This window comes from Moschus berezovskii, chromosome 16 (genome assembly GCF_049115385.1).
Source record: "Moschus berezovskii isolate FMDL1 chromosome 16, NW_MosBer_1.0, whole genome shotgun sequence".
NCBI lineage: Eukaryota > Metazoa > Chordata > Mammalia > Artiodactyla > Moschidae > Moschus > Moschus berezovskii.
The window spans coordinates 17,728,273-17,743,991 of NC_142475.1; the positions used below are offsets into that span (position 1 = coordinate 17,728,273).

General features: G+C 41.8%; 1 long non-coding RNA gene across 1 annotated transcript in view; it reads right to left on the minus strand.

The window, feature by feature from the left end:
* Nucleotides 1–10,518: 10,518 nt before the first annotated feature.
* LOC148775219 (uncharacterized) overlaps nt 10,519–15,719 on the minus strand; it is a 65,959-nt gene continuing 60,758 nt past the window's right edge. Inside the window, exon 3 of the long non-coding RNA XR_016039299.1 lies at nt 10,519–12,747. This is a non-coding gene — a long non-coding RNA (uncharacterized LOC148775219). The remainder of the gene's footprint in view (nt 12,748–15,719) is intronic.

Below are 15,719 nucleotides of genomic sequence, written 5' to 3' on the forward strand. Positions count from 1 at the left end.
TAGGCTTGCACATAACACTGAACAGAGTTCCATGTGCTATACAATAGGTTTTTGTTGGTTATCCATTTTAAATATAGGAGTTGGTACACGACCTTCCCAAAGTGAAGGGGCCTCACTATTGCCATAGGCGATGGTGTCCTTCCAAAGAGGGTTATAGCAAGCAGCAAATACTTAGATAGTACTCACCATGTTCCAGGCACTGTTCTAAGGGCTTGACACATAACACTCCTTTGATACTTTAAGCAGACCTGTGAAGAGGACAGTCTACTATCCCTCCATTTTATACACTAGAAAGCTGAGGTACTTAGAGATTAAGTAACTTGCCCAATAAGGTAATAATGAAGCTAGTCTGACTGCAGTGCCCATCATCTTAAGCCTGTTACTGTACTAATGTCCCAAGACCCTCTCCTGATGCTTCTAACAGTTGAGGTGAAAGAAAGGCTCTGGGTTCATTTTAGGAGTGATAAGAGCCGGCTGGGAAAGGTTGGGGGCGGGAGGAGAAGGGGACGACGGAGAATGAGATGGCTGGATGGCATCACTGACTCTGTGGACATGAGTTTGAGTGTACTCCGAGAGTTGGTGATGGACAGGGAGGCCTGGCGTGCTGTGATTCATGGGGTCGCGGAGAGTCGGACACGACTGAGCGACTGAACTGAACTGAACTGAAGAGCCTGCTCCCAATTGGGGCGACACTCTCAACTCCAGGGAACCACCTGCACTCAGATTATCTCAAACCCTTTAACATGAACAGTTATTTGGTTTTCTCGAGTAAATGTTTCCTAAAGAATATCCATAAGTATGGGCGATGGTTGTACTTAAGGGTAGTAAAGCAATGCTCAAAATTCTCCAAGCCAGGCTTCAACAGTACAAGAACCGTGAACTTCCAGATGATCAAGCTGGATCTAGAAAAGGCAGAGGAACCAGAGATCAAATTGCAAATATCCGCTGGATCATTGAAAGAGCAAGAGAGTTCCAGAAAAACATCTACTTCTGCTTTATTGATTATGCCAAAGCCTTTGACTGTGTGGATCACAATAAACTGTGGAAATTCTGAAAGAGATGGGAATACAAGACCACCTGACCTGCTTTTTGAGAAATCTGTATGCAGGTCAGGAAACAACAGTTAGAACTGGACATGGAACAACAAACTGATTCCAAATAGGGAAAGGAGTACATGAAGGCCGTATATTGTCACCCTGCTTATTTAACTTATATGCAGAGTACATCATGAGAAACGCTGGGCTGGATGAAGCACAAGCTGTAATTAAGATTGCTGGGAGAAATATCAATAACCTCAGATATGAAGATGACACCACCCTTATGGCAGAAATCAAAGAAGAACTAAAGAGCCTCTTGATGAAAGTGAAAGAGGAGAGTGAAAAAGTTGGCTTAAAACTCAACATTCAGAAAACTAAGATCATGGCATCTGGTCCCATCACTTCATGGCAAATAGATGGAGAAACAGTGAAAACAATGACAGACTTTGCTTTTTGGGGCTCCAAAATCACTGCAGATAGTGACTGCAGCCATGAAATTGGAAGGTGCTTGCTCCTTGGAAGAAAAGCTATGACCAATCTAGACGGCATATTAAAAAGCACTTTGCCAACAAAGGTCTGTCTAGTCAAAGATATGGTTTTTCCAGTAGTCATGTATGGATGTGAGAGTTGGACTATAAAGAAGGCTGATTGCCAAAGAATTGATGCTTTTGAACTGTGGTATTGGAGAAGACTCTTGAGAGTCCCTTGGACTGCAAGGAGATCTAACCAGTTCATCCTAAAGGAAATCAGTCCTGAATACTCATTGGAAGGACTGATGCTGAAGCTGAAACTCCAATACTTTGGCCACCTGATGCAAAGAGCTGACTCATTTGAGAAGACCCTGATGCTGGGAAAGATTGAAGGTGGGGGGAGAAGAGGATGACAGAGGATGAGATGGCTGGATGGCATCACTGATTCAATGGACATGGGCTTGAGTAAACTCTGGGAGTTGATGATGGACAGGGAGGGCTGGCATCTGTAGTCCATGGGGTTGCAAAGAGTCAGACATGACTGAGTGACTGAACTGAACTGAATGGGTCAGTTTCTTGCAGAGGAAAGTTGAAAGCAGACACAAATCTGTAATGACACAGCTACTTATTGCATACAAATTATTTTATGTTCATTTGCTCATTTCCTCCCTCCCCCAACAAATATTTAGTGAGCACCTACTCTGTATTCAGGGATGTGGTAGTAAGTCAAACAGTCCAGCTTGCTGCCTTTATGAAAGTCATATTCTTACAGAGAGCAGTTTAGCTACTTGGAATCATGCTACAACCATTTCCATATGAGAAGAGGTTCTACACTCCATGTTTGAATAATTAATTGGCCCCATGTGACCGTCCCCTGTGCAATTCCACAGGGGCCTATACTTAGAAGGAGTGTTTGTGTTAATGCTCTGCTGTCACCATTTTGGAATTTTTACAAATTAATGAACAATGGTCCTGCACTTTCCATTTGTACTGGGCCCTACGTATTATATAGCCCGCCTGATTGGCTCCTGTAGATCTCCTTGTTCATAAGACTGAAAACTGCCTGCAGTCCTGAAATGGTTGTTTTCCCATTCACATTTCAGAAATCTCTGTGCCAAGTTTTAATCAAAAATCAAATTCAATGTTGCAAGATGCCACTGGGCCACTTCCTCCTTCCCCTTCTCACTCCAAGAACCACCGTGCGTTTGTTGTACATCACTTGGTTTCTGTAACTCTGACAACAAAAACTGGTTGAAAACATGAACTTGCACCAGATTACTGACTAATAAGAAAATAAGGTTACATTTAAGGAATTGTACCTCAGTCCAAACCTCTGACTTGATCTCTTTTTGGCTCCCCACTTGCAATCCACTTATTTTTTCTTCCTCCCATGTCTTAGATTGTGATGAGAGCAGTGAGCTATTTGTCCTTTGGGGACCAAATGGGACCAAGGGGACGTGGCAGAACTGGAAAAAAGGAATCCCTGTGATCCTGCTTTTGGCTAGATTGTAATGTAGGCACTTGGACTCTAGATTCTTCCATGACACTTATTCTTCCTCAGTATTCATGATCTTTTTTCTTAAAACTTGCTCTGTGGGAAAGAAGAAGAGAAATACAATCAAATATTTTTTTATCAAAATGCAAACAACTAGTTAATAAGATTTAATGTGTATCTCTTCTCATAATGTTTCAATTTTAACATAGTGTGAAACCTGTCTGACCATGCTCAAGGCTGAAGAGCTGATAGGAGTATTCGACTTCAATCAGGAGGACCCCAGGGATGTGTGGGGAAGAGTGGGGAGATGAGAGAGGAAAAAGGAGAGCTCTTCCCACTACTCCTGACTCTTATCTAGGAGTAGTCCTGAAAGATCATTCTTTGCCCTGAATAAAATGGAATTGCCCTGAGCTTTTGAATATGGAGGCTATAGACCAGGTAGAAAAGGTAAACTGAAAACTGGGTCAAAGAAATAAGTAAATGTTTCCCATGGTAACTGGGGCATAAACATCTTTGTGAATTAGTATGGAAGGAGATCCATCCCGCTGGTGCCCCAGTTAACCCGCTTGTGATTGTCTGTCCTGACTCAGGCTGTTCTCCAAGTGGAAGCAAGTCTATCCAGGGACTTTTCTGTTTCCTGATTGTCTGTTCTCCTTCCCTATGAGCCTCCTTTGTTGTTGGCAGATAAACTGTGTCTCAATATTGCTCTTGATATTTCGGCAGCTATGCCTACAATTCTGAATAAAAATCTAGCACAAAGGAGTTGACAGTGATGGAACAATAGTCCAAGAATACACATTAGCGAGACAGGCATCTTCAGTCAGTTCAGCAGTGTCAGTTTGCTGGACAGAGTTCCTGGGAGCAAATGAATTGGAGTATCATGACGTTTTGTTGTTGTGAAAGTTTAGGTGAAAGGCAGCTGTAGTGAGAGACTCTAAAAAACAGTGGACAAATGTCTTGGGGCTGAATTTATTCATTAAACTTGGAGAGATCCTCTGGGGGAAGAGCTGGACGGAGAGAAGGAAGCAGTAGATGGTCTATGGGCCAAAATTTCTCCTTCAAGAGAAGTGAAACAGGGTGCACAGGACCAAATAACATGGCTGTGAGAAGAAGCCTTACCCCAAATCAGGTTGAATGGTAAGGGGCGGCCTGGACTTCTCATGAAGAATGGTGTGGCCTCCTAAGGGACAGGTGTTAGGGAGGAGGGCCAAAGAGATGGATTGCCACCTCTACTGGACACATGGTTTAGTAATCAAGAGGGGCTGAAAGTTATATGATTTACCTTTTAGGGTTACAAAATGGGGGGCAAATGTTAAAATGTGGATAGCATCAAATGACATATTCAAAATGACCCCATCAAACCCTCATGCATTCTTTGGGGGCATCTGAAGTTCTGGTTCTTGAATAGAACTATGGGCATGTTCCTTCTCTCTGGGATGGAAGGCAGGGGTTTGATGGCAGCAGGGACACCTGGAAGGTGTTCCAGAAATACAGCAGAGCAGATGGGTGGGTTGCATATGGCGGAAAAAAAGAAACACTTCACTGGGGTTGGTGTGTTCACTAGGCAGGGGCACTGAGGTGGGTGGCTGGGTATGAATTTTATGGGGGATACTGGGTCCCTAGACCCCTAGGAGTAAAACAAACCCCATCTGTAAGACCTGGACTTTGGAGCCCCACTTTGAAGTAGGCGTCAATTTGGATTGAGTAGAAGTTTACAAAGGCTTCCCTGATGACTCAGATGGTAAAGAATCCATCTGCAGTGCGGGAAACCTGGGTTCCATCCCTGGGTTGGGAAGATCCCCTGGAGGAGGGCATGCCAACCCACTCCAGTATTCTTGCCTGGAGAATCTCCATGGACAGAGGAGCCTGGTGAGGGTCACAAAGAGTCAGACACAACTGAGTGACTAAGCACAGCACAGCACAGCACAAAATTTTACAAAACTGGAAAACCTTTGCCATAAATACCTGGGGGAAAACCATTATCATCTCCAATCTGCTAATACAAAAACCACATATTATATAATCTTTTAGTCTCTCTTTTTTACTCTCAATCATCAAATTCAAATCTAGCACCTAAGACAATGGATAAAAACAAGCTTAGTGGAAGTTTGTTGCCTAGATTTTTTTTCTCAGAAATTTTAAAAGTCAGTATGTGATTAAACCAGGTCACAAATCAAAAGTGTACTTCCCCCTCTTGTCAATAAGGACAGCCCACTCTGGGGACAAGACAGATGCAGAACTCTGCCCAGGAAGCAACTAGGACATGCCCAAGGTATTTGGAAAGAACTGACAGAATCAAGGGATTAAACTCCACATGAGGGATAAGGGAGAGAGAAAGCAGAAAGAAGAGTCAGTATGGGGGAGAACAAGTAAGTTCTGGTTTAGATGTGACAAGGTCAAGGGGTTGGTAGGCCATCCGTGTTGAAGCATCCAGAAAGCACGGAAGGCTATCAGGACTGACGCTATGAATGGGGGTCACTTGCCTAGACAGTGGTCACTGAAGCCATGACAGCGGGTGAGGCCGTGTGCTGAGAGTGGGCAGGCTACGAGGTGAATGGCCATCAGGACATGGAAGACTGCCGCGGACTCGAGGTGGACGGAGAGAAAGCGCAGACGAAGACTTGAGAAGGTGAATCTGAGAAGTCCAAGAAAAAGCACCCTGTTGTCGTGTCTCTGAGGCGGAGAAAGAAAAATGGACCGAAAGCATTAAGTGACCAGTAGATGGGCAAGGGAAAAAGTTCTCAGACTTGGCTAGTTAAGGTCGTGGCTGCCTTGGCAGGGTACAACTGCATGAGAACGGAAGGCGGACGGCAAGGGGGTTGAGGCAGGAGTGACTGCAAGGTCAGCCATGATTGTCTTTTGTGAAGTCTGATTTTAAATTCTAGTGCCGTTCGGCAAGGATTAAAGGTCCAAGTCATCAACGTGGAATCAGGTTTATAAGATGCTGTGGGTTTTTTGAATGGCAGTAAGAGGTTCGTCGACTTTTCTGGAGGCCTCTGTCGTTTTCAAAGCACTTTCTTATAGCAGCCCCTTATTTCATGCTCTCAAGAAGCCTCTGAAAGCATTTTCATCTTAAAGATGAAGACATTAGATCCAAAAAGCTGTGGCCAGCCCAGGGTGTCACAGCTGATTTGTGGCAGATCTGGGACTCAAAACCTGTCTCCTTGTCTCTAAGTTCTAAGACGACATTTTAATTCACAGTTAACAAGAAGTACATTTAATGACAAACTAGCGTTCTGGACTTCAGCGTTCCTCTTTTAGGCCGAAGTTGAATGGGGTATGTGGTTGTGTGTTGGGGATAAATGTTCCATGTTTGTTTGGGTGAGGGGATGAGTCAAGTCGGCTGGATCAGCATGGCTCAGAAATGTGAGACAAAGTGCATTTACTTTCTCTTGCTGTGATGTGTAGCCAGAATAGCTGCTCTCAGCAGCACCAGTCTTTTCGGAGGTTAACTCAAATTTATTACCAGTTGTGCGCCAGAGTCCAGAGGGCTTGAGGATACAAAGACCCAGCAAGCCTCTATCTATCTAGTTCCAGGACAGAGAGTGTGACAGAGTGTTGATATAAATGTGCATGTTTGCCATGGTAGTTGCAAAACTGCTTAGAAGAAATGTCATTTAAAGGTTGCTTTTGAAATGTTTGGCACATAGTTTTTGTTCTAAATGAGTGGATTTTGGTTGAACAAAATTATCAAATAAATGAATGAGAGATAGCTAAAGATAAATTCCTGGAATTAAGTGAGTTCAGTGGTGAGATGAAGAAGAAAAACACAGAATGTGCATGGGTATATGTGTTGAGGGTGGTGATGGGGAGATGGGGTTTAGTAGAAAGAAGACAAGTTCTCCATGGATCTGGGCAGCTTGGACCAAGGCTCAGAGGTGGTGAAGGGTAGGACAGATGTCGGAAGGCATCAGAAATGCGTCTCGCTGGAGATGAAGCCTGAGGTTTTGGATAAGAGAGCTTTGGAAGAAAGCAGTGGAAGAAACTCAATCAGTAAGTAGCTTGTTGCCATATTTTCTTCTTTTCCATGTCCTTGCAAGAAGTTCACAGGCATACTGCTCTTGTTTATAATGTGAATTCTAATCCAGGTATACCTCCAAGCCAGCTAGCCTGTTCTTCTGAGGTAGTTTTTACTCCAGGCCACTGTCCTAGTAGCCTATGAAACCCTGGCACAGGGTGAAAGTGATAATATGTCTTTGTATGTAGGAAAGTTTTAGGATAAACATCACCATTGATCTCTGAAAAGACTATACTTCATGCAGCCTATAAGGCACAAAACATTAGGCTTGTGACTGTTAGTTAAGCAGGATGCTTGAACTTAATTTTAAAACAAAAGAGCAAAGGAATGTCACCATTACTATAAAGTATGAACTGTCATTACCTTATTCTTTTGTGTCCCATTTAACAGATGATATGCCTTTAATTTTGTGAAGACACAAAATAAACGCTACTGAAATCTTCCTTCATTTCTCCTTTAGACTTCAATTTTCCCCACTAAATTAGCTAACTAAATAGAAACAAAGGGAAAAGGTCCTTTTTTTTCCACATGATGAAATTCTAATGGCAGTTACACATCAAAGTGGTTACTGAAGATATTTATATTTTATTTTGATGCCAAATCACTTTGTTTAGGCTACTAAATGTTAACAGGATGTATAATTTATCATCTTCTCTGATTGCATCATTTTTCTTCTTGATAAAAATTTAACCAGGCATACAGCAGAATGACAAACATCTATCACCCTGGGGAAGAAGGGGTTTATGTCTGTAATGACTTGTTCTATTTTATAACCTCTCATATTTTGTCAAACCAGGCTTTGACTGTAGGCTGATTATTCTTGATTATATTATTTAGTTCTGCCAAATATACAGCTATATGGAGTTAAATATTAATTTCCTCCTACACTGCAGTTCTTTGTTAGACTATATAGTATTTGAATTGGATTCCAAACAATTGTGTTCTCCGTATATTCAAGAAAGCAGCATGGTGTAGTATGTATGGTAGTTAAGATCATAAGTGGTGAGTTGGTTAAGAAATAGGACTCTGGATTTAGATGGCCGGAGTTCTGATTCCAGTTCTGCCATTTACTACTGTGTGATACGAAGTGAGCCACAGTTTGTCTGTGGGGGCTAACTAAGAATGCTTACCGTACAGGGTAATTGCAAGGATCAGATGAATTAATACATGGAAAATACTTAGAAAAATTCTGGTCCTTAATAAACACTCAATACATATAAACTGTTACTGAAAAACCTAGCTTTACTTAATCATGGCAGATCTACTACTTATGATTCTCTGAATAGTTTTTTAGTAGCATATTGATTGAGATACAATTCAATACCAAAATTCATGTGCCATAAAATTCACCCTTTCTCTCATTCGGGGCTGTGTCTGCAGGAACTGCTATCCATCTTTGTCTTTACATTTGGGCAGCTTTAAGCATAAGCTTCACCATCAGGGAAGGAGGGAGTCATCTCAGGGGTACTGTGAAGAAGCCTCCCGGTTAGCCAAGAAAAGGATAATGTTTCGCTGATTTGAATATGCAAACATTTTCCTGCTTCCCTTTCATTGTCTCATTTTTGAGGATCCAATAGTTTTCTTGTTTGAGTCTAGGTAGGTACTGGTTTTAGAAGGTTTTGAAGTGAGATGTACAGAGAAGCCCATTTGACAAACCTGACTTAAGCAGAACCACTGTAATTGAGTTCAGATATGCCAAAAGGCTAAAAGTTTATGTCTTGCCTGCCTTCCAAAAACCTCTGCTGATGCAAATCAAGCTGTTCTTTCCATACACCATTCATTTTTAGCTGGCCTAAAAAATTTTCCCTCCTCTGCTTCTTATAAATGCGGTTTCCAGTTATTCTGTGGTGATGCTCCAGTACTTGCTTGAATCCTTGCTAAACCCTCTGCTGTTTAAGATTGAGCACAGAACCTTCTTATTAGAATTAACGTTTACCAAGGGTATAGTAGGTGTTGAGTATTGTAAAAGACACTTTGCAGACACTATCTCTGTCATTTACAAGAACTGTGCAAAGGTGACATTATTGTTCCCGTTTTTCTGATAAGGAAGCTGCAGTTCCAAAATTTGCTTGCCCAAGATAACTCAGCTTCAATGGGATGGACCTAGGATTCAAACTGATCTCTTTCACCCTCTTTCTGCTGAATTCTGATTCCTTACTTTATTCTACTACCACAGTTTTTCTGTTTCCTTAACAATTACTTTTCTGCCACTTTTATGCATCTCAAGCAAGATTTTTCCAATTCTCCAAGGATTGTGCAAAAAGCAGTCAGAGGTTGGTAAAAATGCTACATCTGTATCCCATAACCAAAACCCGTGTTGTCAAGATTCAAGTCTTATTGCCTGTCATCTGTTATATTTTGAAACAAATTTGCAAGAAAACGCTGCCAGGTCTGAGCCTATTATCATTTTAATCTCTGCAGAAGAGATACAACTGCCCAAATTGATTAAATTAAAATGTAATTTAGATTCAGAAAGTTGCATGTCTAAGGGAACAGAACGTACAGTTTCCATATATGAGTTCTTAAGATTCTAGCTGTCCAAGGTACATTAGAGTGTCTGCAGCTATATGCAATGGAATTGTCTTTGTTCCCCAAAACAGGGAGGATTTATTCATTTCGGCATTAACTAATTTCAACCAAATCTTCATTGCCCACTCAAATTTGTGTAACTTTTCAAAGAATTGAGTTACAAATGCCTTTTGTTTAGCCAGGAGGACATCAACTGAGTCTAATGTTAATAGTTTCCTCATGCAGTTACATTTAACAAGATACACAGTCCATTAGGCTCTTCTTTAAGGCCTTGAGCATAAAAAATTTTTTCAGCAATTAGTTTGGCAAAATTTTGGGCTCTTGAGATCCCTGAGGCAACCAGTTAAAAATCAGTAATGACTAATGAGATCATTTTCATTGTGTTTGTTTTAAATTCACTGTACCAAGCCTTTACTTTAGCTGCTGCTGCTGCTACTGCTGCTGCTAAGTCACTTTAGTCGTGTCCGACTCTGTGTGACCCCTTGACGGAAGCCCACCAGGCTCCCCTGTCCCTGGGATTCTCCAGGCAAGAACACGGGAGTGGGTTGCCATTTTCTTCTCCAATGTGTGAAAGTGAAAAGTAAAAGTGAAGTCGCTCAGTCGTGTCCGACCCTTAGTGACCCCACGGACTGCAGCCTACTAGGCTCCTCCATCCATGGGATTTTCTAGGCAATAGTTTCCTTTAGCAGTTTTCATCTATTTTAGTCTTCTTTTTAGGTTGCACAGTGTTTTCCAAAGTATGATCAGGAGGAAGTTAGTCCCCAAAAGGGTTCTGCAATAAGAAAGTTTCACAGTCAAATAAGTTGGGGACATGCTGCATTATATAGATTTTTTTTTTTTTTTGGATGGCTACAATATGCATAAACAAAATCAAGGCTCTGAGAGGTTCTATAAACAAATGTGTTTATTTGCTTTAATCTAATTTTTCTGAGGGCTTTCCTCAGAGCTCAGTAGTAAAGAATTGGCCTGCCAATGAAGGAGACAAGGGTTCAATCCCTGGGTCAGGAAGATATCTAGGAGAAGGAAATGCAACCCACTCCAGTATTCTTGCCTGGAAAATCCCTTGGATGGAGGAGCCTGGCAGGCTATACAGTTCATGGGGTTGCACAAGAGTTGGATTCGACTTAGTGACTAAACAACAATTTTTCTGAAATTTGTTGAACCAAAAACGACCCCTTTTGCCCTCCCCTCTGCAACACCCATTAAATCTTACAGTGAATTAGCTGTCTTTTATAAAACACTGACATTGGTTATTGCAATGCAAGGTCAAGGGGGACAGATGACTCCTTTAACCTTTCCTGTGATGAGACAATTGGAAAGTTTGGAGGATGCAAATTCACCAGAACTCCAGGCTTCAAGTGAGATGCATGGTGGAGTGCCTGACTCAGAGTCATTTTCTAAATGTTCACTAAATGAATAATTCCTTCTTTGGGAAAATGAAGTTTACTTTTTAGATCAGTTTTAGATTTACAGAAAAGTTGTGAAGCCGGCACACAGAGTCCCCATAGACCCTGCACACAGTTTTCTTCTGTATTAGCATCTTCTTGTTACTGTGATAGATTTGTGGCAATCAATCAATATTCATACGTTATTAATCAAAGTTCATAGTTTAATTGAATTTCTTTTGTTTTTACCCAATATCCTGTTTCCGTTCCAGGACCCCATCCATGACACGGTGATACCTTTAGCTGTTGTGGCTTCTTAAACTTCTCATGGCTGTGACAGTTTGCTTTTTTGTGTGACCTTGGCAGTTTGGAGAAGTGCTGATTAGAAAGGGTTAATTTTCCTCTTCCCCCTTTTGCTATCTAATTGATAGAAATCAACCACTGGGTTGCCTTTAACAGGTTTTGCATAAACTTGTGAACAAACGCTTCTAAATGGAAGATGAAAGACCTCAGGATTGGGAGAGCCAGAACACAAGTAAATGCTGAATGAACCAGGGCATGGACAGTGTTGCAAGCAGTGTACTCGTCTTTTTGCTTGTACTGCCTTTTTTAAAAATAATTTTTATTGAGGTACAGTTGATTTACAATGCTGCGTTAGTTTCAGATATACTGCAAAGTGAATTCGTTTATATATATACTCTGATTCTTTTCCCGTATGAGCCATTACAGAGTATTGAGTGGTGTTCCCTGAGCTATACAGTTGGTGCTTATTAGTTATCTATTTTATATACAGTAATAAGTATGTATCAATCCCAAGCTTCCAATTTATCCTTCCTTCCCTGCTTACTCCCTGGTAACCGTAAGTTTGTTTTCTACACCTCTATTTCTGTTTCGTAGATAAGTTCATTTGTACCATTTTTTATATTCCACATGTAAGTGATATCATATAATATTCCTCTTTCTTTGTCTGAGTTACTTCACTCAGCATGACAATTTCTAGGTCTGTCATGTTGCTGCAAATGGTATTATTTTTATGGCTGAATAATGTTCTATTGGATATATGTACCACTCTTGCTTTATTCACTCCTTTGCTGGTGGACATTTAGGTTGCTTCCAGGTCCTGAGTCTGGTAAACAGGGCTGCAATAAACACTGGAGTGCATGTATCTTCTTGCTTGTACTGCTTTGCTTCTCTGCTTTCTCCTTTTTATCTTCTTTTATTACTAGCAAGTTCCTTGAAGGTGAGAAAATGAGACTTCTTTAGCTTTCCACATCCCTCAGTGAATTCTATTTAGATTAAATCTCTCCTCTGTATCAAGTGCATACTTGGAAGAAAACAAAGCCCACTGGGACTTGACTTTGGCAAACACTTGTGCTTTTAGGGTCTTTATCTCTGGTCTTTGTCTTAGAAAGGTAGAAATGTGTCGCTATACTTCTTCTGCTTTTTAACAATCCCTATGTTTATGCTTGGGCTTTCCAGGTGGCACTAGTAGTAAAGAACCCACCAGTCACTATAGGTAGATGTAAGAGACATGGGTTCGATTCCTGGGTTGGGAAGATCCTCTGGAGAAGAGTACAGCAACCCACTCCAGTATTCTTGCCTGGAGAATTCCATTGACAGAGGAGCCTGATGGGCTACAGTTCATAGGGTCACAAAGAGTTGGACATGACACGACTGAGCAACTGAACTCAACTGAAGCGACTTAGCATGCATGCACACACATGTCTATGTCTAGAAATCTTGCCATGAGTTCCATAGGCTCCAGGGATGAAACCAGATCTTCTTTGTGTTACCATCACTGGGGTTTTTCTTTCTATCAATAAAATAAGAATTATGTTAATCAAGTGAATGTATAGACTTTTTAATTTCTATTTTTAAAAATAATATCCTTGACTTATTATTCCTTATAGGCTTTTCTTGTTGATTATTATAATCTTTTAACATTAAGGTTTTACTGCTGAAGTTGCTACTATTTCTTTGTGGGATTCAGTGACTTCTGGTAGAGGCACCTGACTCCTTTGCTCATTTGCTGCAACAGCAAAATTTTACTAGGAGTTTTGAGTTCGTCTTTGTCAGCTGGTCAGTTCCTTAGTTGAATAAATACCAGATTATGTCAACAACAGTTTCTCAATTAATCATTTTCTCTAACTGATGTTATTGCCTCTTGCTGCGATCTTGTCAAAACTTGTTGAAGGAGATAGGATTGTGTCAGTTGCAGACAAAGTAGGGGAATTTACACATATCTGTTAACCCTCTCCTTTTCCCTGGCTTTTTATGGATTTTCTTGTTTGGAACATATTTCTTTATAAATTTGCTTACCCTTCTCACTGCCCGCACTTTTCCTTCTTTATCTCTCTCTCTCTTCCTCATTTACAACTACTTTCTTTTTCTCTCCTCTGCACTGAGCTCAGGTGTGAGTCTGTCCAGTAAAATAAAAGTGTGAAGAATGGTGTGCACTCTGTAAAGTTCTCAGGGAGTATTTGCAGTTTGTTAACGGGAAAGGATTTCTGACCTGAGGCTGTATGGGGGATAGGGTGGAGATGGGGAAGGGGATGGGGTTTGGTAGGGTATTTCTGCTGCTGTTTGCTTATACCAGAGATGGGTAAACTTTTTTTTTTTTAATGAAGGGCCAGATAGGAATGTTTCAGTCTTTAGGGCACATACGGTCTTTGCTGAAACTATTCACTTCTGCTGTTGTAACAAGAAAACAGCTGTAGACAAAATGTAAGCAAATGAGCATGGCTGTGTCCAATAGAACTTGATGGACATTGAAGTTCGAACTTTATGTAATTTTCATAAAATGGTATTCTTTTAATCTTTTTTTCTCTTAAAAAAATTTTTTTTTTTTGGGCTGTGCTGTGTGCCATGTACGATCTTAGTTCCCCGCCCAGGGATTGAACCCACACCTCTTGTACTGGAAGTGTGAAGTCTTAACCCCTGGATCCCCCAGGAAATCCCCAAATGGTATTCTCTTAAAAAATGTTTTCAACCATTTAAAAATGTAAAAACATTTGTTATTTAGTGGCCAAAAACAGAGGGAGGGATAAATTTGTCTTACAGATTCTAATTTGTCAACCCCTGGCTTATGTCAAGATTCCAAGATCCCCCTTATCCCAGTCAACCAAACTAACCAATAACCAATCAATCACCCAGTAAGCAAAGAGCAACCAAACCATGCAGCTGGGTTAAAGGAGGTAAGGGAAGACGTCTCATGGAGGAGCAAGCCGTCTGAGTATGTGAGGGTGAGGGTGTTGCAGGCAGGGGACCGAGCTGATCTGATGCCCTGTGTCTACTGAAGCCAGGGGACAGGGTCAGCCAGGGCCACCGATGCAGTGACACCAGCACTCTCCAGCATCTTCGCATTAAAGACAGCTACCGTATACACACAGCACTCACTGGGTGCAGACCCCTCTACTTGAAACTTCTGATGGACTCTCCGCTCCCGTGCGGGAGGTGTGGTTATCCCTCTATAAGGGACACAGAGCTGTTGAACACCTTGCCAGAGTCACACAGCGGGGGACAGAGCCAGGAATCAAATCCTGGCCTGGTGGACCTGCAGCCTCCTTCCTTCCCTGGCTCCACACTGCCTCACCTAGGAGAGATCGCAGAAAATCACGGCAGTTATTGTCTCCACAACTTCATCCTGCCAGAGTTTCCTCAAAGCAAAATAAGAGACAGCTTCTAAACACTTGTCCATACTGGCTAAGAACAGCAAACACTCTGAGCTGCTGACTTCCTCCATCTGCCACTTTAGGGGAGGAGGCAAAGAGATGTGATGGGAAAGAACACCTAAGCTGGACTCCTGGCGCCACTGTTAGCTTTCTGAGCCCTGGTTCGCCTTATCTGAAAAGTGGGGAGTAAGAGAAACTGCATAGCAGGCTTGTAGGACTTTAATGAGACAATGCATGCAACCCACAGGCGTAGCGCTTGTCACAGAGTAGGCACTACATCAAGACTGCGAACCTTCAAGCAGTCATTGTTTGCTCTTTCACTCCATAAGCATCTATGACGTGGCTGCTATGTGCCGTGCGCCAGGTAAGCACTGGGATGGACAGATGAGTCAGATAGTTCCTGCCTCCAAGGAGCTGACAGTTGGTAGAACAACAGGCATATCAACAAATAAGCTTGACCACGTGCCTCAGGAATATGTGGGGCCTGAGTGAGAGCACAGAGGTAGGAGTATTTCCAAGTGAACAGGTGGAGGGGCACAGAATAGCCTTCAGAGAGGAGCTGGCAGAGTTTACATCCAGGCAACTCAAACTAGCTGGTCCCATGCAATTCCTATGGCTGATCTCTACCAACAAAAATTTCGTCTCATGGAAACGAGGAAAAAACAACCCACTTTTTCCTAAAAGTATTTAAGAAAATCTATGCAAATTTTGGAAAGCAAAACAGGAAGTCAAATTAGAGGCAAAGAAAACACTCCTTCCTTCTCAAGTCTCTTGTGCTTGGAAGTTTCCTGCCAGGATGTTGACCAGAGAGAAACAGCCTGACCAAGAGTCATTTGTTCCTTTAAAAAAAGTTTCTTTAAACAGAAACTGATTTCATTTCCCCCCCCACATTCTCTGTGGTCTTGGGAAACACCTTCCTCAAAAATAGAAATATCCAAAAGAGATTAGGGAGAAACGAATCCTTCTGGGTCTAAACTCTCTGTATGTGACACTGGCATACTGCCTTGGAGTCTGCAGAGCTTTTACATAGGCACATTATAGTGGGAAGGGGCCAGGAGTTTGAGTTTGAATTCCGTCTGCACCATTTAATAGTGACCTTGGGGCTGTTGGGGGA